Source organism: Mesoplodon mirus, assembly GCF_964341445.2.
Source record: "Mesoplodon mirus genome assembly, chromosome: 2".
NCBI classification, from domain to species: domain Eukaryota; kingdom Metazoa; phylum Chordata; class Mammalia; order Artiodactyla; family Ziphiidae; genus Mesoplodon; species Mesoplodon mirus.
In genome coordinates, this window is record NC_138977.1 from 88,606,180 (window position 1) to 88,628,701 (window position 22,522).

At 35.7% G+C, this 22,522-nt stretch overlaps 1 protein-coding gene across 2 annotated transcripts in view; it reads right to left on the reverse strand.

Moving 5' to 3' along the window:
- CORIN (corin, serine peptidase) overlaps positions 1-22,522 on the reverse strand; it is a 229,245-nt gene that overhangs the window by 183,932 nt on the left and 22,791 nt on the right. The window lies entirely within an intron of this gene.

A 22,522-nucleotide genomic window follows, 5' to 3' on the forward strand; every position in this document is an offset into this window, starting at 1 on the left:
ATCAGAATTATATGTTTATAAACTCATTTGATATGACAGACTAATGTGTTCATACAATAAAATATATTCTGTAAGTCAGAATGATTATAGATATACAGTAAGGCACATACATACATAGCAGCATTATTTATAATTGCCAAGATATGGAAGCAACCTAAGTGTCCATCAACAGATGAATGAATAAAGATGTGGTGTATATATATATATATACACCACATCTGTATTGTATAATATGGGGAATATAACCAATATTTTATAGTAACTATAAATGGAGTGTAACCTTTAAAAATTGTATACAAATAAATTTTTTAAAAAGAAAGCAAGAAAAAAGTGTGTGTGTGTGTGTGTGTGTGGTCATGAAATCAAGCTGCCAATACTCACAAAGGGATAGCATTTGTGTGCTGGGAAAATGTGTGGAAAAATACACTCTCACACCTAGCCAATGGGCAATCACTATTCTGGATCACAGCTGGGCAGGGCAATATGCATCAAAAAAATATTGTAAACATGCATAGCCTTTAACACTGTAATATTTCTAAAAATTTATAAGGAATTAATCATGGTTGTGCACATGGATTTATCTACAGGGATCTTCATCTCTTGCACAGTTTATACTTTTTAAAAGATAGCAATCACCTAAACATTCAACAAAGGGAACTAGTTTAAAATATTACGGAACAAACAACAGAATGCTCAGCTACATGAAAGATGCTTTAGAAGACTATTAATCACGAATGAGGCTTATAATAAATAAAAATTGCAAATCACAAAACAATTTGTATACCATGATCCTGTTTTTAAAAATACATGATTATTCAAGGATTTCCAATCCTGCCCATGTTTAGGGTCAGAGACTCTGACCTCATTTTCTTCCAAGCTGGCTCTCCTGAGCATTACCACCTCCACCATGGCCTTTCCTTCTCCTTCATGCCATAAATTTGCATGGTTGGCCAAAAACTTAGGGGCACGACATTTTTTTGGACCTCATCAAACTCATAATACAAAATGGGAAATAAAAGAATCAGAGAAGAAGAAAAATCCAGATTAAAATCTGTATATAGAACACAGATAGACATAAACATGAATTCAGCTTTGCATGAGGGCCGAGGTGGGGAGTTTTGGGCAAGTTTCACAAGTATGACACTCAAATCTTTTAGGAGGGAAGTTAAAATGCATTTCAGTTTGGGGAGCATTAGAGGCTGGAAGAAGGTATAGAGAGTGGACTTCAAAATGACACAATTGTATGTATTGTGCTATAAGCAGAAAAGCTTGCTTAGAGGAGCTAAGGGTAAATTTTTCTCCATCAAAAATATGAAATCATTCATGAAGAATTCAGTATCAAGAAAACATTTATTACAAATCAAGCTTGTGCCAGGCACCAAAACAGGTACTCAGATCTCCTAGTTCAGAATTACCTCATTTTCACAACCCAGTAAAGTGATATCATATCTATATTACACATGAGGAAATTCAATATCAGAAACCCTAAGACATCTGCCCAGGAGTGTACAGCTATTACGTGGAAATTCCAGATCTTCAAACCTATGCTTTCTGAGAAATTTCCATTTGGAGTCACCTTAAGCTAATGCAAAGGGGGTTATGATGTTAAAAACAGTTCTTAAAGAAGTTAATTCCTAATGGCTCATGAAAGGAAGAGGCTAAAAAGCATATAATGATATATCACATAGTCTGTATTTAAATTAATAGATAATATACCATGTATTCTGATCACATTATCATTCATTTTACATTGCATTATTTTCTTTAGGGGTCATCAGCTTTGGGGTTTATACACTTGATTATAAACCATATTTGGTGAGATGACCAAAAGACTCATTTACCCCACCGAGGCAAAGAAAACATAACACCGAGAGAGCATTTGAAAAATACATGATAATGAGGAAAATAATATTTTGGTTGGCTATAGTATGTTCATGGCAGTGTGAGTTGCACAAAAGAGATTTCCTAATAGCAAATTCCCTCGGGAAAAGAGAAAATGATAAAATAATAGTCTGAAACCTTAAAATATGTCTCAAAATAATTGGTATGGACAAAAATAATAATGTCTTATATTTATAAAATGGTTTTCTAAAGTTTTCCAAACCACTCTAATTAGGATTATAATCTCTCATTATAAATGAAGAAACTAAGGCTCTCACAGGTATGTAGGTAGATGGAAAGATGATGGATGGATGGATAGACGGGATGGGTAGACAAATAGTTAGCCAGGGAGACAGACAAAAAGTGATTTGCAGGGACTTCCCTGGTGGCGCAGTGGTTAAGAATCCACCTGCCAATGCAGGGGACACAGGTTCAATCCCTGGTCCAGGAAGATCCCACATGCCACATAGCAACTAAGCCCGTGCACCACAACTACTGAGCCTGTGCTCTAGAGCCCAAGAGCCACAACTATTGAGCCCACGTGCTGCAACTACTGAAGCCCGTGTGCCTAGAGCCCATGCTCTGCAACAAGAGAAGCCACCACAATAAGCTCACGCACCACAGTGAAGAGTAGCCCCCGCTCGCAGCCACTAGAGAAAGCCTGTGCAGCCAAAGATAAATAAATTAATTAATTATTTTAAAAAGTGATTTGCAGACGGACACTCAGTCAGTAATAGAAGCGGGACTGATACATGTGTCCTCCACCTCTTAGGACAACATTCTTCCCACTATACCGCAGCTGTCAACAGCAGAACAAATGCCAAAGGAATTCAAAAGAGCAAGAATTCAATGTAGAGTGAACCATCAGAGAAGATTTAATGAAGAGGAAGAACTTGATTTGCTGGTTGAAAGATATCTAAGGTCTGGACTGGCAGAAGGGTTAAAAACTGAGAGGGAAGCATTGACATATATACACTACCAAATGTAAAATAGATAGCTAGTGGGAAGCAGCCACATAGCGCAGGGAGATCAGGTCGGTGCTTTGTGTCCACCTAGAGGGGTGGGATAGGGAGCGTGGGAGGGAGACACAAGAGGGAGGGGATATAGGGACATATGTATACATTTAGATGATTCACTTTGTTATACAGCAGAAACTAACAACATTGTAAAGCAATTATACTCCAATAAAGATGTTAAAAAAAAAACAGGATACTTAACGAGTGGTAGAGAAAAATTACTACAAAGACAGAATCATAATTGCATGTAACACAGAATGACCAAAAAACTTGAATCTGGGCAGAAAGGTTCAACAAACTTAGCTGAGAATTTGCTAACAGTCAACAAATATAAAAGGGAATTACTCTTTAAGACTCTTGATCTCAGGCCTTTTATATTCAAGTAACTGTGTAAATTTCCTATCATTCCTACTATCTCAATCTGTGTGTCAAATATTCTTTTTTCCCAGAATGTTCCGTTGTCTTTGAAACATGTAACTCTAGTTTTGTATTTGTGCACATTCTCACCAGGGGCAAATGAGTTTTCATAAGTCAGCTACATGCTGGGAACCAGGCAGAGTCATTTCTCTGAGGAGAAAGGGAAGGGCACTTTTGGAAATGGACTCATTTATTGTTGCTGCTCCCTCTAATTTGGTTTTCATAGGGTAAAAAAAAGGGTGGAATGTTTGTTTTTCTTCCCTGAGAATTTACTACTGAGTCTAATAGAAATTAGAAGTCAGGGTTGCTATATAAGAATGTATAAAAAATACAATAGATGTAATTAACCATAGCGTTCCTATAGACATCATAATGTGTCTTTTAAATATTAGTTACTTTAAATTGGGGAACTTGGGGAGGAGAAGTTAGAAACACATCTGAAGAGCAAAACTGCTTCCTGATTCAATGGATTTCTGGTGAAGCAGAAATATTTATTCTAATTAGCTCCTAAATTCTAAAACAGCACTACTAATAAGGCACGATTTAATAACAAATTTTCAGAGTATGCACTGATTACAAGATAGGTCCCAATTTCAGAAAAAAAATTAAATATGAAAAATAAAATGCTGCTTGCATTTGAGAAGATGAGTTATTGATTTTTTGTTTTGTTTTCTTAATCTGACTCAGTAGTTTCTAGATCAAACTGGGGCTTTCTCTACTCATATCACATTGCTAATACTTCTAGATGCAGTAATTAGGAAGGAAAGATGGGTCTGTTTTAAGAGCTTTCCTTATGTTCCTTTGGAAATTATGATAAATTCTGTGTTGTCTACTTCTTGAATTAGGTAATGTGGAGTTAGAAATCAGTTTCTTATATGCTTTTTTTTTAATGTAAAATTAACTTAAGAAACTTCTGACTTACACAGAATTTATTTCAACAATGGGTTCTTTTAAAAATCCATTAAAATCAAATAAAAATCATTTTTAAATAAAAGCAAAATAGTATCTAAACCATAATGATTATAACAGATAATAGTGTTATTAGACAGGAAAAGTCTTCTTAAATTAAAAATAATGAAATATCAACTTTCTAAAGTACTTTGCTATCTTTTGTCTAATAACCTAATAGGAAAACTTGGTAACCTTTCTGACTTCCTATGTATGATTTCACACTTAATTGAAGGACTACTGGTAAAGATTCCACTGTAACAGGAGGCAATATTTTAACAGAGCATGGTTGGTTTGCCCTAACTTAGCTAAACTGACTTATTTTAACTCATGAATTTGCTTCACAGGATTTCCTTGTGAAGGCTTCTACATTTGTCTTACTTCCACATCCTGAGAATTTGATGGGGTTGTAAAGGAGAGTTCTCTGTACACAGCCCTTTTCAGTGGTTTGGGAAGAAAGTCATGGCAGGGTTGGCCCTTTTCACACGTTTTCCTTTTCATTTCTGCCATCCAGTCTGTCAAATTTTGTTGCTGTTTTCCCACATGATATCTTTTATTCCCACCTCTACAATTTAAATCCCAGCCTTTTATGGTTATATCTCCCACTTTTATCTGAATATTTTTGTCCTCAATATTTACTGAAAAACTGTAACACTCCCGGCATTGTTCTTGGCCCTTTCACATACTTTGGCTCATTTGCCCTCCTCACAAGTTACTCTGTTTCACAGCTGAGGAAACAAGGTTAAGTAATTTCCCACAAGATTCACACAGCTAAACCTAAATATCCATCAACAGAGGCATGGATAAAGAAGATGTAGTATATATACAATGGAAAATTACTCAGCCATAAAAAAGAATGAAATAATGCCATTTGCAGCAACATGGATGGACCTAGAGATTATCATGATAAGTGAAGTAAGCAAGACAGAGGAAAATAAATATATGATATCACTTACATGTGGAATCTAAAAAAAATTGATACAAATGAACTTATTTACAGAACAGAAATAGACTCACAGACACAGAAAAAAAAGACTTATGGTTACCAAAGAGGAAAAGGTGGGGAGGGACAAATTAGGAATTTGGGATTAACATATATACACTATTATACATAAAACAGATAAACAATAAGGACCTACTGTATGGCACATGGAACTATATTCAATATCTTGTAATAATCTGTAATGGAAAAGAATCTGAAAATATATATATATAAAATACACACACACATATATAACTGAATCACTTTGTTGTACATCTGAAAGTAACACAACACTGTAAATCAACTATACTTCAATAAAAAAAATTTAAGTTAAAGATTCACACAGCTAACAATGTCAAAGCTGAAATTCAACTCAAGTCATCCTAACCCAAATCCAAGTCTCTTTCCATCAACAGCTGTGCCCATAATCCAAACATTATAGTTGAAGACACCGTCTCCCCTGAATTTTTCTCTTTTTTTTTGTTAAAGTTATTTTGACACAGTACTGCTCATTTTATTTTTACTTATTTATTTTTAAATGTATTTATTTATTTATTTTGGCTGCGTTGGGTCTTCACTGCTGTGCGTGGGCTTTCTCTAGTTGCATTGAGCGGGGGCTACTCTTTGTTGCAGTGCGCGGGCTTCTCATTGCCGTGGCTTCATTGAAGAGCATGGGCTCTAGGCATGCAGGCTTCAGTAGTTGTGGCACACGGGCTCACTAGTTGTAGTTCACGGGCTCTAGAGCGCAGGCTCAGTAGTTGTGGCACATGGGCTCAAGTAGTTGCGGTTCGCGGGCTCTAGAGTGCAGGCTCAGTAGTTGTGGCTCACGGGCTTAGTTGCTCCGCGGCATGTGGGATCTTCCTGGACCAGGGCTCGAACCCATGTCTCCTGCATTGGCAGCTGATTCTTAACCACTGTGCCACCAGGGAAGCCCCTCCCCTGAATTTCTACCACCCTCAGTGGGGCCCCATGAGATCCATGGAGGCAGGTGGGGTCTTTTTTACTACTCATTCAACAAATACTTATTGACCTCCTACTCTGTGTCAGGCACTGCTCTAGGTGCAGAGCAAATGACATGATGCAAAACAAAGTCCCTGCCCTTATGGAGCTTACAGTCTAGTCAGGGGAGACAAAAAACAAACACAAATAAATATTGTCTGGCATTGATATACATAGCCATAGTCCTAAGGCTCAGCAAGAAGCAAAGAAGCAGATGTGCCTCTTTAAGGAGAGACTAATAGCACAATAAATATATTCTTAATAGGACAGGACAAAGGACTGTTAGTTTTGAAAGTGAACTCCTTCCTTAAGAAATGTACCAGAATTAAATATTCAAGCAGCACAAATATGTATTATACAATTCAGATGCCAGTCTTTTGATTTCCAATAATTCATATTCATGCTCAAGCATTTTGCTTGTTGCATCCTGTCTTCATTGTTCCTATTATAATATTTAAGTTGTCATCATTTCATATTAACTACAGATTCACAGCCATCAAATAAGAACATCAAAGGGAAGCAAATGCCTTCCCTCCACTAGATTAATCATAGCAGCTCAATTGCCCTGCGCGGGTAAGAAGCCACAGCAAAGGCCTGCTTCAGAGAACCAGCCTTCTCGGGGGACAGCAAAAGTTCCCATAAGCATCCCATTCAAAGTGCTCCTGGGCCTCACTATAACATTATCCTAATTTGTTTTCATTATAACAATAGGACTACCTGTTAAGATCTTGTTTATTTATGTGTTTATTCTCAGTATCCTTCCACATCCAAGTAGACACTTTGTCTTGTGACTAGAAACCACTGGATACCAAAGAGTATACACCCAATAGTTATTCACTGAATGAATGAGATTAAATGGAACAATGTCTTCACTACAAGATTTCTTATTGAACAACATGGAAGTAGACATGAAAAAAGCCAGTATATATGAGACCCTAGGGCACTAATGTTGATGGCTAATATTGCTACAAGTGTTTTTAACAATCTCTTCCCTAGAACTTACCATGGCATAGGGAACCATCCCATACTGTTCCCTCCACCAGATTGATCCCTATCTTGGACTCCACTCTGGACTATAGTGCAGTAGTTGAAAGTAAAAGAGCAGGAATTACCCTTCGATCCTGTAAAAGGCAAATGTCCCATTATCCTTAGGCATACTCAATTCTTCTAGCATGAGACCTCACCATAGTAGAGAAAAAAAGGAAGTTGTGCTTACAAGCTGTAAAGGCTGGAGAAAGATGAATAGATGAGTACCTTTATGCCAGAGCTGCAAAGAGCTCTGAGGAAAGTGTGGGTAAAAATGATGGCTATAGCTGCCAAGACTAGGCTCAAACACTGTAAACTATCAGAGTTAAGTAAAAGCCAGCTACTCCAAGACTGAGAAACAGAAGCCCAAATCTACCTTGAGCCTCGGTCCCACCCAGAAGGCTGTGTGACCTTGGGGAAATTACTTAATGTCTTAAAACCTCCTAATCTGTAAAGTAGCAATGATGATGTGAATGAGAGGTTGTGAGGATCAAATTTGTCAACAGAGATAAAGAGCTTACGACAAAGCCCCCATACTGCTGATGTTCAACTGATATATCAACAGCACTGGTGTCTCCAGCAAGAAAAAATATACAATTCAGAGAGAGGATAGGATGAGATAAGCTTACTTTGCAGTAAAAGCCTAAATAAACCCTTAGTATCTATCCAAGTTCTCTCTTAATAAAAAATACATCTTAAATTTCACTTCCACTTATTGTTTTATAGTAAAATAAAACAATTTAAAGCTAAGGAAATAGATGAAAAAAATCCTTGAGTACTTTCTAGGCTGAATGTTTGCTAAGTATTTTATATACAGCATTTTATCTAACCTTCCCACAAGCCTATGTAAAAGCTGTTTTTATTCACATTTTACAGATATTGAGACAGATTCAGTGAGGGTGAGAAAGTATTCAATGTTACATAGATGTTAAGTTGTAGAGTTGAAATTAAAATCAAGTCATGCTGATCCCATAATCTGTTCCTGTCTACTGTATCATTCTGTCAAGATACCATTAATTTTAAACATTGTACACTTACTTCATTCTTTGTAAAATATTTAGATGAATCTCTTTGGATTCAAGCAATAGAGCTGCTTCCCCATGATTAGTAAGCACTAAACCTTCTCAAAGAAAACACTGAATCTGCTGTTAAAAACAGGTTACCTGTCCTCACTGAGGGACAAATTGGATTGGGAATGCTTAGTGTCTATTCCTGGCTGCATTATGAAGTCCACCCAGGTCAGGACTACATCAGCAGAGTGAAACAATGAAGGTCATTCTCTAGTCTAGATAACTCACACGAAAAGTAACATTTTACGAGAAGGATTTCTGGGACAAACCAATTTAAAAGGATATCGTGTACCTTGGGAGATCTGCAAAGGGGTTACAATAGGATAAGAAGAAACAGAAAGTTAGAGACAGGACCTCTCTATGAAGATCCTGGCTTTTTAACTAACTCTAAACATCTGTGAATCCGAACATATTAACTATTTTGTTTCTCATAAGAGAAAATCAAAGAGACAAAAGTAAGGCACACTTTCTTAATGAGTCATCTGTAACATTTGTAAAAAGTCTTTATAGACATAATCAAGGCATAGGTAAGCCAATGTCTTCCTAATTTACACTCACACAAAAAAGTGAGTACCAAGGATAACGCTGTGTAAATTATCAGACTTAAGTAAGAACTAGCTACTCTTGCCAGGAGAAGCATGAGGTTTACGGTTTAATGTTCTCTACACAACTACATTTATTCCAGACCTAACATTTTTAATGCATCCTCAAGCCTCTTGGTGAAGTCTTTTGCCAATCTTCAAGCTTTCACAGTCGATATATGTGTGTGTGTGTGTGTGTGTGTGTATCATTCTCTCCTGTCATTCATACACACATCCATACTACCTGATTCTAAGTTGCTTAAATGGTAGCTAAATGCTCATAACTTGATGGAACTCATTCATTCAACAAATTCAATGCTTTGACACAGTGAGAGGCCTATATTTTATTGTAAATTGATTATTCACATTCCATAGAACTAAGTAAGATGTAACATTTCAGCTGTCACATCTCTATCTACCAGTCATTTTTCATTAATTTTAAAAGAACTAGATTGTGTCCCCATATAATTATCTATCTTAGGATTATGAATGGTTGAATAATAAAAATAATTCAAATTTATATGGTGCTTTCAAGTTTGTAAAACACCTTTCCCATACTCAGTATGATGGTTCCACAGTCTGATTCAAATTCTCCTTTATTTGTCTCTATTTATGTGGCCTTTGACAAGCTACTGAAATTCTCTGTTTATCAGTTTCCTCATCTGTAAAATGAAGATAAAAATATCTGTGTTATGGGGTTAGTGTCAGGATTAAATGGTATTTACAAATGCCTATCATTAGCACATATGATAAATTATAAAAGTGTTTGCTATTATTATTATCTCATTTGTGATTCACAGAAACTGTGAACTAGACGGGAGAGAGATTTGTATCTATGTTATGTAAGTAGGAAAACTGAGACAGAGACTTTAAGCTTTCATTCTGCCCTCTTCCTATATATATAGGATCAAAATTCAAGGTTTCATCAATTGGTTTGGCTTACTTGTAAAATAAAATAGTGCTGGGTATTATTTTAAAAAACACTCATTGTTTAAAAACATTAGTTATTCATTGAGAAAATATTTAAGTCTCTATTAAATAAAGGCACTTGGCTTGGTGCTGTGAAATTAAAAATAAGAACTTGAAATTAGACCACATTTTATTTATTTAGCCAAATTGTACTTTAATACATATGAAAATTATTTGTTTTTTAGTATCAAGAACTGTACAAATAAATTCTATAATGATGAGAGTATAAGAAATTACTTAGTGACACATCATGTTCATTGATGTCAGAGTTTATTGTAAAAATCATTACCTCACTTGTGGGTAGTTTTAAACTTCGCTGTTCAAAAACGTAATGAGATATCAGTGGATTTCCCACCCTGTGTAGTTTTATTGGGAATCTCATTTCAGGTTTAGTAACAGTCAAAACTTAAGTAACAGAAGAATAAATGACAGGGCAAACCTGCATACTAAGGTCTATATTAAACCAGCTAGGTACTGTGATTCTTAATAGATTTATAAAATGCTCACTCAGATAACCCTTTTTAACCCAGAATACACTAAATTTAAAATCTGTAACAAGTCAGCCTCAAGTTGAGCTGATATTTACCTTTTTATTCTCTGAATTTACCAAGGAAGATTTTACAGGGAATAAGATCGTAAAGGAGGGTGTGTTCTACATACTCAAAAGGAAATTTTTTTTTTGGCCACACCCATGGCATGCGGGATCTTAGTTCCCCAACCAGGGATAGAACCCGTGCCCCTTGCAGTGGAAGCACAGAGTCCTAATCACTGGACTGCCAGGGAATTCCCTCAAAAGGAAATGTTTGAAATAAATTTCTAGTACTATTTTTTGGAATGCATATGACATACTATTTCTTTTTAATAAATATACCTTTTATCTTAAGACAAGGCAATGTAATATTAGAAAGCAAAACATGAGCAACCACTCAACAAAAAAAAGGGAGGGAGGAGTGGAATGGTTCTTATTAGTTATATCCTCAGCATTACCTTCCCATCCTTAACTAAATAGCAGCCATGAAGTTTGGGAGGCCTTTCCCTACCCCCAGCTCCAGGTGTGGGTCCTGACTGGCCAATGACAATCAGCTCATGGCATTGCCTGGCACTGTGCTTAGTTCAAGGGCAGATAGGAGAATGAAGTTGGCCCCATCACAGTAAAAACCCAGGAGTAGAACAGGCTGCATAATTTGAGCATACCCAGGATAAAATGAAAATGTGGGGTCCCTTGGTCAAAAATTATTTTTATATTATTTTATTTATTTATATCATTCATAATATTTATATTTATATTATTGCTAATAATTTCAACAAGGTGACAGCATAACATTAAACAGAGTATGGAGTCCGTCTATGCTCAGGGCTCTGTGCAATGGCACAGGTCGGCATGCTTAGGAAGCCGGCTGATCATCAGAGAAGAGTCCTCCCTCCAGGAACCTCTATAGCTCTCCACATAGGGACATTTGAGCAGCAGGCCCAGGATCTCTCTATAACTTTTGGTAAGAACTAAAGGTGATCAGTTTACGAGCGTTGGGGCCTCTGATTCAGTCTGAGGACTTCTGTTTTTGTATATGACTTGAACATGTCAGAGGCAGAGATAACCAAACACACAAGCAACCCTGGCTGTGTCCACACATTCAAGCATTGCATAAAAGCAGTGCCTCTTCCTGGGAAACCAGATGTGTCTGCACACTGCGTTTCAACTCCAACTTGCAGAGTCACACATTTCTCCAGGGAAACTGCCCACACTCGCGACTGGTGAGGGGCCCATGCCCTGCCCTTCTAAGTAGCCACTTCTCTCCCAAGGTTAGCAAGGACGGAAATCATGGTCTAGTGCCAGTGTTCCAACTATTGTGCTGAAATATTTGCTGCCTTATACCTGCTTCTAAATTATAGTGTACAGAGCAAGGCTAATCCATCACAAGTCGGTCATTTTGAGTCCTTGATACATAAAGAGTTTCTCAAAAAAAACATTAATGACTATATTATATCTTCACTATGGATCGATTAGGGGAATTTGGTCAGATTAAAGCTGAAGACATTTGTTGGGCATTAAAGATTTTCTTTATCAAGAAGATATTAACAAGAAATTTTGGACTAGTTTCTTCCTAAGTGTTACCAACTATAGTAGATAATATCTATACATTTGTCAGATGATAAAAAAAAAAATAGGACTGTGTGTGAAACCTGGCCTTGAAAAATGTAAATTCTGAAACATCTCCACTCCCTGCCTTTTTCATGTTAGGATGGAAATGAAAATAACTGGAATAGAGGGCTCTGGGATAATTAAGCCAAAAAAGAGAAACATGGGAAGTTTAAACACGGAAATGAATGTACAGAGTTGGAATAGCAAAGAAGCAGAGTCAAAATCAGTAAGGCTGCCCCAGATTCAAATGGGGCAAATATAATGTGAACCTAGAGAGGTGGAGATCTGAAGGGTGAAATGGAAGGCAAGAAATACCTGACACAAGGGGGCAATGTTGAATCAATTCTGTTTCTGGAGACACTATAATTTTTTCCTATAATTGAGAAATTTTTTATTATGAATTTTAATAATAATGAATTAAATATTTAATATAGGGTTTAACATATTGGCCTATAAAGACTTTGCTTTCTCTAGGTGATTTTCCTAAAACCATAAAGTACAGTATTTTAATTACAAACTAGTTACAAACTAGTCAAATTACAAACTAGTCAAAATTCCTTTGTGCAAACATTACAGAGAGCAGCCCAACTCTCAATTATGGGAGCAAGTTTAAACTCTACTACAAATGGCACTAGAAAAAAAATACCTTATAAAAGATCCTGAGAAAATTGATAATATGTTGATAAGGTGAAAGAGGGCACATGTGCATTCATTGTACTAGTCTCTCTACTTTTGTGTGTGATTAAAAATTTCTGTGTAAAATGATTTTTTTTAAAGAAAAGATACTGAAATATTGTTAACTAAGTAATCTGAAAGCCCACCCATTATAAACCTCCAGAAATTTTTGGTAAAATAAAACAAATGTTTTTACGTAAACAGCTGAACTCTCCATAAAGAAAAGGAAATCTCAAGATTGCAGAAATGCAACAGTGAACTGAAAACAAGAGCAGTGAGTATGTGAGATGACATCATAGGAATGAAGAGCACATGGGTGAACATTTCATGAGCAGATATTGTAATGGCCCTGTCTTGGAGGAAGTCATCAGTCTCAACAAAGAGATGAGGCTTTGAATCCATAGGAAGTACAAATAGGAACCGAGCCCCCCCCCCCCGCCACACACACACACAAAAAGTAGGAACTCAACTAGCTCAGCCATATGATGAGGGAGTTTGTCTGACTCTGCCTAGACTCTGATTTGACAAAAATCTTTCTTTGGGCACTTCTCACTACAGCTCTGGTCCTCCCATGGGTTTGAATTTACAACAACACATATGATCCAAGAATCCCCCAAGCCAAAAATTAACATAAAAATTGGCCCTGGGACAGTGACACCTTGGGGTGACTGGTCAAACCAAACACAAAATTGTCCTAAGTGACATGCCCTGAATCCAAAAAAGTTTATAATCTAAAGTTATAAAATAAACAGAAAACAATTCACTAGGGGAAGGAATAATAATAATCATTAGTCACAACCAGCAGCAATAATTGAAGTCTGAGAACTTCAGACAATTGAACAGTCTGACAGAGGCTATAAAATAAGTATGAATAAAACAACTAAAGACAAAAAGGTAGTAATTAAAACCATTTGAAAAAAAATGACACACTATAAATAAAGAACTAGAAGATTCAAAAAGAAACCAAATAGAACCTCTAGAAATGAAGAATATGTATGAACATTATAATTTAATTAGCAATAATCGTGCCTTAGATAAACCTCATTGGCTATGATACTGCCACTGCACAAAGCTGAACATTATAATTTAAAACTCAGTGAATAGATTAAAATAGAATATTAGATACTGCTGAAGAGAGAACTAGAGAATTAAAAAATAAATCTGAGAAAATACACCAGAATTCAGCACACAGATTTATAGAGGATGGATGAGAATGTTCAACATAAGAGTAATTAGAGATCCAGAAAGAGAGAATAGAAAATCAGGAGTGAGGATATAGTCATAGGATTAATAGCTGAGAACTCTCCCAAACTGAAGAAAGACCTGAATCCTCAGATTCAAGAAGCACACCTTCTAAACAAGATATATAAAAAGATATCTACAATAATAAATTCTGGAGGGAGTGTGGAGAAAAGGGAACCCTCCTATACTGTTCGTGGGAATGTAAACTGATATAGCCACTATGGAGAACAGTATGGATGTTCCTTAAAAAACTAAAAACAGAGTTGCCATATGATCCAGCAATGCCACTCCTGGGCATATATCCAGAAAAAACTCTAATTCAAAAAGGTACATGCACCCCAATGTTCATAGCAGCACCATGTACAATAGCCAAGACATGGACACAACCTAAGTGTCTATCAAAAGATGAACGGTAAAAGAAGATGTGGCCCACATATATACAATGGAGTATTACTCAGCCACTGAAAAGGATGAAATAATGCCATCTGCAGCAACATAGATGGACCTAGAGATTATCATATTAAGTGAAGTAAGTCAGACAGAGAAATCCAAACATCATATATCACTTCTATGTAGAATCTTTAAAAATTGATATAAATGAACTTATTTACAAAACAGAAATAGACTCACAGACATAGAAAACTTATGGCTACCAAAGGGGATAGCAGGGGTGGGAGGGAAAGAGATAAATTAAGAGTTTGAGATTAACATATACACACTACTATATATAAAACAGATAAACAACAAGGACTACTGTATAGCACAGGGAATGATATTTAATATCTTATAATAACCTATGATGGAAAAGAATGTGAAAAAGAGTAAACATCATATGTGTATATATATATATATATATATATATAGAGAGAGAGAGAGAGAGAGAGAGAGAGAGAACTGAATCACTCTGCTGTACACCTGAAACTAACACGTTATAAATTAACTATACTTCAATTAAAAAAAAGAAAGAAATCTACAATATATCCCTTACAGTGAAACCAGAAAGGCAAAAAATAATAATTTTTAAAGCATCCAAAGATGAAATCCAAGTTGTCTACAAGGAAACAAAAATTAAATTTGCATTAAAGTTTCTGATAGCATCATAAGAGTCCAGAAAAATGTGAAATAAATTCTTTAAGTTGATGAGTGAAAAAAAATTGTCAGTCTAGAATTCTGTACCTAGTTAAACAACAGTATTGAGGGTGAAATAAGGATAATTTTAGACAAATAAAAACTGGAATAGCCTCCACTGAAAGAACTTCCAAGGAGTATATTTAATTAAGGAGAGAATTTAACCCAGAAGGAAGGAGCAGGATGCAAGAGATTATGGTGATTATTATATTATGTATACTTGAAATCTTTCATAATATTTGAAAAGGGTGTAAGAGCCTTCTTTGTTTAAACACTTCCTTAAATTGCCTCAAAATTTTGGATGTTGAGTACCACTGGCTACAGTATCTATTTATTCTTATAGAAACCAGAAACCTAGGGCTTACTGCCTCACTTCCTCAAAAACACAGAGAAAAATAAGAGTATCCTCCAAATTTTGAAATTTGAAAAAAGAAAGAAAGAAACCCTACATCTTGGATGCACAAAGGAAATAAGAGAGAAAATGATATAATTTAAGTTAAATTACATTATTGAATTATTCTGATTTCAGAATTTTAAACTATATATTCGTTGCCTACATATCCTATGTAAATCTTAATTAAGATTTTATATTATTATAAGATATGCAAAACTGCTTATGTAATTTAGTTGTGAAATGAGGTAAGCAGAAGTGGAAATTTATTTTTAAACAATTATAATGGTGATATCATTATTCAGTCTGTACACAGTATTGTTTAGAATCTTTAATAGCTATTTATATTATTACAAGGCCATAGGTGCTTGTGAAAGGTGAAAGATGTGGGAAATACAGAGTAGTGCAAAGAAGAATATAAAAAGTTATCTATAGTACTATTACTCAGAAATAACCACTGTAAACATTTGGATATATATCATTACTGAAGTCAAACGACCTAAACACAACTTCCAGCTTCCTTACTCACTGCCTTTACAGATGATATTTAAACTCTCTCAACATTAATTTCTTTACTGTACCATGGGGGTATTAACAGTATCTACTTAATGAGGTGTTCATGTAAGGTATATAGTACAATACTTGGCACACAATAAATTTGACTTATTTCACTAGTCTTTTTTTCTTTCATACTATATATCATATATACTTAACATAACATGAATATATTTAACATTACAATGCACTGTACATATTCAATGTACATATTATTTAGTAGCCTGCTTATTCACTCACTAATAGGTCTTGAATATTTCTACATATCAGTATGTATTCTTCCACAACATCATTTTTAACGGTTGTACATTTTTCCAGCATATGATGGATTAAGAGGAAGGGGGGAAGAAGAACAAAAGACTGATTAAAAACCCATAGGAAAGAGTGGTATGGACTTATAAACACTACCAAATGTAAAATAGATAGCTAGTGAGAAGCAGCTGCATAGCACAGGGAGATCAGCTCAGTGCTTTGTGATCACCTAGAGGGTTGGGATAGGGAGGGTGGGAGGGAGACGCAAGAGGGAGGAGATATGGGGATATATGTATAGCTGATTCACTTTGTTATAAAGCAGGAACTAACACACCATTTTACAGCAATGATACTTCAATAAAGATATTTAAAAAAAACACAACCCATAGGAAAGAAATCATAACCCAGAAACAAAAAACACAAACCTTTAAAAATTTTATATATTATAAGAAAGCAACAAGAAAATGAGTTTAACCAAACAAGAACTCAAAGACAAAAGAAAAAAACATTGGAATAAAAGAAAATGAGGCTATAACACTAAAAATATTAACACTAAAAATATTTAGAAATGATAAAAATTAAAGAAACTTAGGATAATCATTATGAGCACAATTAAGAAGATATATGTATAAGGAAGACAGCAAGTTAACAAAAAAATGTTCCTCTGAATCCAAGAACCCAAAAGTGGAAGAGAAAAATCTTGAAAGATGTTATAAATCTTTTTTCCTGAAATGAAGGAATAACTGGGCCTGCATATGAAAAGGGCAACCATATTTCATTATGACCTCAGAATGATAGACATCAAGATATAAACTGCTTAAGTTAATAAGTTTAATAGAATTCTTCAAGAACTGGGCATCAAATGTGTTCCCTGCTCATGGGTTGTCACTTCTTCCAGGCTCTTTTGGTGAACAGAGACAAACTGGTATGTATTTTTAAAGGAGGAAAAAATACTGAGTTTATACCGATATTACCAATTCAAAATTAAGATTATAGGGTTTTAATTTATTTGTTTTTATATTTGTACCTTTTTTTTCTTATGTTGAAAATGTTGGTTCCTGAAAAGATGAATATAAATACTTATTTGCTTTCTCCTATAATATGCAAACAAGAGCTTCAAAATAACAACCCCAATATAATAATGTCTACTTAATGGAAGCTTGAAATTGATTAAAGATTTAAATATAAGACTTGAAACCATAAAACCCCTAGAAGAAAACATAGGAAAAAAGCTCCTTGACACTGATCTCGGCAAAGATTTTTTGAATAAGATGCCAAAAGTACAGGCAACAACAGCTAAACAAACAAGTGGAACTATATCAAACTAAAAAGCTTGAAAAGACAACTTATGGAATAGGAGAACATATCTGCAAATCATGTATCTGATAAGGGGTTAATAGTCAAAATATATAAGGAACTCACACAACTCAGCAGCAAAAAACCCTAAATAATGCAATTTTAAAATAGGCAGAGGACTTGAATAAACATTTTTCCAGAGAAGACATAAAAATGGACAACAGTACATTAAGGGCCAGGGCTTCAACATATGAATATTGGAGGGATACGAACATTCAATTGATAATATTCTAACCCTGGCCCCCAAAATTCACTGTCCTTCTCACATGTAAAATATATTCATTCCATCCCAACAGCTCAGAAAGTCTTAAATCGGGCTTCCCTGGTGGCGCAGTGGTTGAGAGTCCGCCTGCCAATGCAGGGGACACGGGTTTGTGCCCCGGTCCGGGAAGATCCCACATGCCGTGGAGCGGCTGGGCCCGTGAGCCATGGCCGCTGAGCCTGCGCGTCCAGAACCTGTGCTCCACAGTGGGAGAGGCCACAACAGTGAGAGGCCCGCATACCGAAAAAAAAAAAAAAAAAAAAAAAAAAGTCTTAAATCATTTCAGCATCAAAGTCTAAAGTCCAAAGTCTCATCTAAATGTCATCTAAACCGTATATGGCTGAGACTCAAGGTATGGTTCATCCTGAGGCAAAATTCCCCTTCAGCTGTGAACCTGTGAAACAAGACAAATGTGATTCTAAAACAAAACGGGGGACAGGCATAGGAGAGACATTCCCATTCCAAAAGGGAGAAATAGGAAAGAAGGAAGGGGTGACGGGGCCCTACTTGAACACTGATGGTGCTAGATGTGTCCCCACATATTACCTGCCTTACTGCCTCTCGTGACTGGCTGGAAAATGACCACTTGGCCAACCCCCAAACTCTAGAATAAGCAAAGACTCTTGATTTAAGGTCTTCATTTCTCTCCCATGGCAACCCTCCCATATTATTTTTTCTATTTTTTGTTGACTTTCAAGGACACATAATATGGTAACATAGTTACTGTGGCTTAATAGCCATCAGATCATCATAAATCAGTCTCCTGAAATGTATATCCTAAAGGCCTTTGTCCAGTGCACATCTGTAAACATATAACCACAGCAGAACCAAACTCTGCCTTTGATTACTTAATAAACAATGGAAGAATTGGAAAGTAATTTCAAGGAGAGAATTGTAGAATTCCAGAACTCCCACTTCCTGAGGTGATAAGATTCTCATTAGTACCTATAAAAGCATGGTGGGCCTTCCCATAAAATTGAAAACAAAAGGCTCTGCTCAACTTATCTAAGACAATTATATTATGAATAAGTTTTTAAATCTAAGAATTAAACAGTATAATCTGATTAAAAATGGAAACTCTAAGACAGACCTTTAAAATAAAACTTTTATAACTGTAAATAAAACTTGATGATGTTTACAAAAATGATATATTTATTATAGACTAGAAATAGTATGAATTAGCAATCTTGTCTTTTAAAGAATTGAGAATTGAAATGAATCATGTTTCCTTCAGGCTCTGAACCTCTCTTACAGAATTTCTCAAGTTATAAATAATACATTCATGTCTCAAGGCAGTTACTAGACAATTGACTACTTGAGGACAGGACTTCTAACTGACCCACCATTATAGTCTACAGAGCCAAACCCCAGAGCTTGGCACCCAATAAGTAGCTGCTTAGGAGCGAATGGTGCTTCTTAGAATATTAACCTAGCCTCTCAGAAATCGAGATGTCTCACAAAACTTGGAAGGGTACATAGATGCCAGAGTGAGTTTACACCAATTAATATAATCATAAGCAAGTACTGTGAGTCTAATCAATTCAAACACCACATGTAAGTATTAGGTTAATGATGCAGAGCAGCAAAAAAGAAGAATAAAATACGTTAACACTAAGAGACAAGGAATAGTTTGCATCAAATGTGAACTGTTGCAAAGCTTTTGGCTTGGAAAAGTCATTACCATACTCGTTCCAACTACAAGTAAGTGGAAAGGCACATTCTCCAAAGACACAAGTAACAGCACACAGATTCCCGCTGATGGGTTTCTTGCTCTCAGCACAAAATTGTACAAAGACCAAAAGCCTGCGATAGCAAATTGAAAGATTCAGGCAAAAGAATATATACAGTGTCGGTTTTCTTTCAGAACCACAGACTAAAGTAAATTACACATTTTTAAAAAATTTTATGTGAGAATCCGGCTTTTAAAAGATCATTTTAGGAGCTTCCCTGGTGGTGCAGTGGTTAAGAATCTGCCTGCCAATGCAGGGGACAGGGTTCGAGCCCTGGTCCGGGAAGATCCCACATGCTGCGGAGCAACTAAGCCCATGCGCCACAGCTACTGAGCCTGTGCTCTAGGGCCCATGAGCCACAACTACTGAAGCCCACGCGCCTAGAGCCCGCGCTCCACAACAAGAGAAGCCACCAAATGAGGAGCCTGTGCACCGCAACGAAGAGTAGCCCCTGCTCACCACAACTAGAGAAAAGCCTGCGCACAGCAACAAAGACCCAACGCAGCCAAAAATAAAAATAAAATAAAATTTTTTTAAAAAGATCATTTTTGTCCTTGAATTTGATCAGGACTGTTTCTGTAATGCTGTTATCTGCTACTGTTTTTTTTTTTCTCTGTACATGGATCAAGTGTATGGGGCTGTTCTTCCTCAAGAGGAACCTGTGATAATGAATCTGGAGAAGAAAAGTTTGAGCCAAAAACCTTTTTGATGTGACAATTTAACTCTGACCCCTGTTTGCTATAATAATGTATTATAGGCACATTACCTTTGGGGGCAGATGTCACCTGTGGTGTACCACGGGATTCATTTTGGAGAAGGGGTCTGGAAATCTTGCCCAAAAATCTTTGCAATGGGAGGAATGGGACTGAAGCTAAAGGAGAGCAAACCAGGTACTGCTCCATTATCCCTTTCAAAAGCCTAGCTCTGCAAATGATTGAGTTCACTCTCTCTGGGAGGAACCCAATACATCCCAGGAACAGAGTCATCTACAGATGCAACAAGGAAGAAGAAAAGGAGAGTGGGCAGAAAAAAAGAGAAAGAGGGACTCCATACCTACATTAAAATTTCCTTTCTCCCTCTCCCAAGAATTATGCAGATCTTTATTAGAATGCTACCATGCCAACCAGATAAGCAGGCAACGATTATTTAAATGCTTCACTTGTTCTTGCTTAGATATTGATATTAGCCAGAGCCCACGTCTAAATCTCATAACTGTTCTTTAAGCCGAAAGAATATGATTTAGCATATAGAGAAGGCAACCAACTATACTTGAACCTTGGAGTCTAACACTGGTGGCCAGCAGAGCACATAAGGGATGGTGTCCAGGGTCATGACTACAGTAAATTTTGGAGTAGCAAATTCCTAATGAAGTAGTTTAGGCAGTCCTCAGACTCTCCCAGTTACCAAAAAGAAAACAAAAGAAAAAAAAACCCACCCGTTTCCTCTAAAGCATGTGTCCTTAATTATAATCCAAAGACCTCAATTGGCTTATACATAAAATTTTTGCTGTCAATCCCACTCCTGGGCATATATCCAAAAAAGATGAACGCTCTAATTCAAAAAGATATATGCACCCCAATGTTCATAGCAGCATTATTTACAATAGCCAAGATATGGAAGCAACCTAAGTGTCCATTTACAGATGAGTGAATAAAGAAGATGTGGTGTATATATATATATGTGTATATATACATATCTGTAAGTATATATGTATATACATATACATACAATGGAATATTACTCAGACATGAAAAAGAATGAAATAATGTCATTTGCAGCAACATGGATGGACCTAGAGATTATCATACTAAGTGAAGTAAGTCAGACAAAGACAACAGTATATGATATCACTTATATGTGGAATCTAAAAAATAGTACAAATGAATTTATTTACAAAACAGAAACAGACTCACAGACATAGAAAAGAAGCTTACGGTTACCAAAGGAGAAGAGGTGGGGGGGATAAATTGGGAGTATAGGATTAACAGATGCACACTACCATATATAAAATAGATAAACAACAAGAATTTACTGTATAGCACAAGGAACTATATTCAATATCTTATAATAAATTATAGTGGAAAAGAATTTAAAAATAATATATATATGCATATATATATATATATATAACCAAATCACTTTGCTGTATAACTGAAACTAACACAATACTGTAAATCAACTATACTTCAATTAAAAGAAAATTGCTGTCTATGAAGAAATTGGATGGGAGAAAAATAGCATCTCTACTTCCATTAACCTCCAATTGAAATTTAGCATACTTAAATGCTTATCAATGCATACTTAAATGCTTATCAATGTAGGCAACAATCAGAAAACCTATTTAGTAATCATAGCTATTTTCATATCAACAGAGTTATTACAGACATTTCAAAATATTATGTATGCTCATCCATATTATAAAATTACAGGCATTGACCTAGGCTGATATCATTATTTAATATGTTAATAAATAAATACATGTATTACTATAACATGAATTTATATTTCCAATATTTTGATAACTAGATTTTAATAAAACTGCCTTTCTTTTTGATTCTGTGTAATTTGTTTTAACACTAAAACATTATTCTGAGAAGGCACCTATAAGCTTTACCAGTTTGTCAAAGCAGTACTTGGCACAAAAAAGCTAAGAAGCTCTGCTATAGAGCATCACTGTTTTTCCTGAGGATATGACACAAACAGCTAGGACTCAGTTACCCTAAAGCAGTATTCCACAAGTTGAAGAATCAATCATACAGGCTTTTTCACAGGAAGAAATTATGCAGGTATACATAAAATTAAACATAAACCCCTTTATACCTATAGGTCTAACACACAATGAAATCAGTATGTATAAATTAAACATAAATGAAACTACAAATCTAATAAGATTTAAATTAAT